Source organism: Acartia tonsa, chromosome 7 (genome assembly GCF_053477335.1).
Source record: "Acartia tonsa isolate MP-2025a chromosome 7, ASM5347733v1, whole genome shotgun sequence".
Classification (NCBI taxonomy): Eukaryota; Metazoa; Arthropoda; class Copepoda; order Calanoida; family Acartiidae; genus Acartia; species Acartia tonsa.
In genome coordinates, this window is record NC_137266.1 from 39,856,712 (window position 1) to 39,861,036 (window position 4,325).

The following is a 4,325-nucleotide window of genomic DNA, read 5'->3' on the forward strand; positions in this document are numbered from 1 at the left end:
AACCGGTGCAGAAACCAGGTGAAAAAAAGACAGAAATAAAAATGAACCTGACCCTTATGGCTCTGGTTATAACTGCAGTTGTCTGCTTTATTTCATCAAAAAAGGAAAAGCCATTTTTAAATAAATATAGAGATTCTAGATGAACAATCCCCATAATTAGACCAATAGGAACACGGTATCGGAACAATTCGTTCTCATAATTGGATAGAAAGTGTACATTTTTTTTATATGAAAGTAAAGTTTTTAGTTATTTCATCCATATTATAAGTCAGCTTTAAATATTCAAATTACCTGCTTTGCTATGAAAAATATATCGGCGTTCAAAGCACTATATTTAGCAGGGAGTAAGGGAGGGGACAATGGGCAATTAATTCAATTTAAGAGTTTTCAAAGAAAGGCTATGAAATCCAGATTAATCCAGTAAATTTGGAGGAAATTGTAAAGGGTTTGTTAATTAAAGGGGTAGTTTCATGAAATGCATTTGAACTTAATTTAGTGAACCGCATATTTTTTCCTGATTAATTGGTTAAACTGCATTTATATGGCATATAATTGAAAGAATTTCAATTTTCTACCACGTAGTTTTTAAAATATCAAGACTACATGGTAGAAAATTGAAATTCTTTCAAATATGTATATGCCACATAAATATAGTTTAACCCATTAACTAGCAAAAAATATGCGGTTCACCAAATTAAGTTCAAATGCATTTCGTGAAACTACCCCTTAATAAACTATAAACTAACTATAAAAAAGTTCCAAGGAAAAAAGCAATAATTTGCAATAATAACTAGGAAAATCTCCCTGGAACTCTCCAGATGACAGGGAAAGGGAAAAGAGAGGTGGGGGCAAGGGATATGAACAGGGAAAAAAGGGACAGGCCTGCCTCTTTTTATCCTGTTTATTTCCCTTATCCCCACATTCCTTTCCCTATCGTCTGCTTTAAAAAAGGGAGGTGGGGGAGAGGGGAGCAAAATAGAGTATGGGAGGGGGGCTGTGTATTCTTAACTTATATATTTAAACTACTCTCCGTCTGCTATATTTAAAACTAACACAGCGAGTAGCAGCATTTCATGCACTAGTACCCAATCTCTGTCATAAACTGCTAACTTTTTACACATTCCCTTTAAGCATGTAACCAAAGTCTGAGACTCCTAAAAATTGAATATTCAATCCATTGTCCCCTCCCATACTCCCTGATATTTAGGAAACGGGGGAGAGTTTTTAAAATCTCCTTCCTTCTGCTAACAAATTTCATGACAAGGGTGCAGGGTCTAAAACACACACCCCTAAAATCTTAGGTAGTGTAAATATCACAATGCCCCCCCCCCCCCCTCAGGCTTTCATTAAACAAGGAAAATAGATTTATGAAATGTTAATTAAATGTTGTGTATAACGTTATTTTAGATGTCAAGTATATGAACTTCAGATTGAGACTTTTTTTTGGACGAGTTTGTAGGAGCAGAGGTTATCAATGCACTACTAAACATGAAATTATTTTGAAAATAATGATTGAGGATGGTTTTTCGCTTTATTTTAATTACTTTAGGTTAGGTTATATTTAGTACTGGATAGCCCAGTAGGGTTGGGGCACAGCAGGTAAATAGGGACCAAAGGGCTGGAAATGGAACCCCCCCCCCCCTTACACTTTTTTCAATTTATACCAAAAATGTGGGTAGGTGGTTTATTTCAGTGCTTTACAGGCAAGGTACAGCAACCTTATTATCAATATTTTAATATGGTTTTATTACCCCTGCAGGGTTTCTATTTTCTACATATTATGGAGATGTGTAACACCCTAGGGATACATGTTCTTCCCATTACCTGGCTACTCAACTCACAGGAAAACTTGAATTTAAAAAAAAGTTTGTAGTTTTATTTTAGAATATTTTTATTTACAATTACGTTCAGAATTGTGCAAGAGGGTGGTGTATTCACCCAGCTTTCACTGAATTTGAGAGCAGTATTAGTAAACACAAAGGGTACCTTGCCAACCAAAATTAGCTAAAAACACGACATATTTTTCTCTCAAATTAATAAAGTTGTTGGATACACTTAAACCTGGTTGTTCACTACCCCCATTCCACTGGAATAATCAAGGGGATTGGGTTTTGGCGCAACCTAGTGCACGTCACTGATAACATTAACGCGCTTGTGATAGCATTTACAGGAAAAAATTAAATTAGGTAGACCCCCCCCCCCTAAAAATTACCAATACATTATGGGTACATTTAATACGACGTAGCAGACACTAATGACATACAGCCAGACTTTGGGTTTATAAATAGCTGCGCTACTAAAAATAATTCATGTTTTAAAATGATTTAGGAGATAACAGCTTATACACACAGAAAGATAAAACAAAAACTTCTAACTTTTGTTCTATAATTTAATTAATATTGTAAGTACTTAGTAACATAGTAACCGTTCCAGAGATATTAAGGGATAAGATAATGAATATCAATAAAGAGATATCACGCAGCGCACATTAATGCGCGAAAAAAAAGACTTATTTTACTAGTTATTTCTTCAATAAGCCTTATTATTTGTGATCATTTGATCTTGGCAATTCCAGCTAATTCATTTTCGTGCTCCCTATAGTTTTGTACGATCAGCCGTTTGGCAGCTAGCAGCCTTTAATGTTCATTGATATATTTAGAAATAATCGAACATTTTACCGTAAACTGTATCAGATTCCAAAACTTAGATACACAATGCTAAATGTTTATTTGATACTTGTTTTAAAACTTGTTAACAAATTTTCTCTGGAAATAACTAACGGACAAACAACTAAGCTATAGTAGCTGAGCTACTTAAAAACTATATAATTATACACTTTATATGCTTTTATTTATTTATACATATATAAAATGGTATTATAATACCTTTATATAAAATACATTGTTATAATACATATCGTTAAATACATTGACAATTAATTGTATAATAATATCAACTTAAAATGACTGTAATACTGTTTTTCAAACTAACTATGGAAAAATTGTTTAACTTTAATGAATTTGAATTTAGGCAAAAAAGAGACCAGTATATACATATAAGTAGTGCAGCAATTCAATAACGCCCAAGCTTTTTATTTTTAAGAGGGGGGGGAGGGACAACCAATCCTTTGATTGCACAACCTTTGTCTAAAAGTCCCAACTATGCATGGAAATGAGTAGGACATATTTATGTCTCGCATCTGACATAGCAGCAGTAGGTCGAACTGTAACTTACAACCAGGGAGGGAGGGGACATTGGATTGTTTATTACACTAGTCTCCAAAGTTTTAGGATAACGTTTTCTTATTCATTGGTTCAACAATTTTGGGGACTTTTATTGAATGTTGATTGGTTGGTTCATTAAGTTGAGTGTCCAAATGTTTCAATCACTAATTGTAATCTAGGCAATTTAGTTTATCATCATTGGGGATATACAACAATTTATCGACCATCCCTGACTAACAACAAACCTAAGAGCCCTTGAATTCCTGATTTTCTACTAGCTTAGCTGCTTCAATACTAACATTATCCTTGATTACAATTGTAATTTGTTTGAAACTCATTAAACAATTTTACCATAGTTTAAAATAGTTATTTTTGGTGCTTTTGATTGTTTTCAGCTAAATATACCCTAGAAAATAAAATGAATACATGTAAATTTCAAACAAATACTAAACAAAAATAATAAATTTTTACGACGAAAAAAATATATTGTTAAAATGAAATCAGGGCCATGGAATTGATAATTCGGGAAAAAAATGTTATGCTTCTTTTTTTTTATTTTCATTTGGGGAATATTTATTTCAGTATGGCATCGAAACCGATAAATATCTGCTTGATTAGAACCAGTTCTCAGCCATACTGAAAAATCATATATAGCATTGTATAACAATTTTCCACAAATATTAAAATAAATATCATAAAATTAATATCAGATTTATATTTTCCCATTTTAATAATCGCGGAAAGCTGTCTAAAATACGATGCGATAGATGACTATTTTTCTCCAATTAACATATCCCTGTATATATACATAGATCAATAGTTAAGGGTTTAAAAAGAATTCGAGTTTGGAAAAAATGACTAAAAATACAAATTATTATTACAAAATTATTTTATTTACAATTGTTTATCACAGATCCAACATTCAGAGGTTTTGTTTAAATTTAATCAATTTTAATTCAGAGCTTTCCCTCAAAGTGCCTGATGAGCCCTGAACCCCCCACCCTTGTTTTTAATAAATTTGAATTAAATGGAGGGGTATGTTTTCATATTTTTTCTGTGACCAAACCCGGCGTGGGGAATAATATATACTGGAATAAAGAG

At 32.5% G+C, this 4,325-nt stretch overlaps 1 protein-coding gene across 1 annotated transcript in view; it reads right to left on the reverse strand.

Moving 5' to 3' along the window:
- The window catches only part of LOC145324544 (mechanosensitive cation channel TMEM63B-like), a 126,412-nt gene that overhangs the window by 60,467 nt on the left and 61,620 nt on the right, over window positions 1-4,325 (reverse strand). The gene's annotated exons all lie outside the window — the stretch shown is intronic.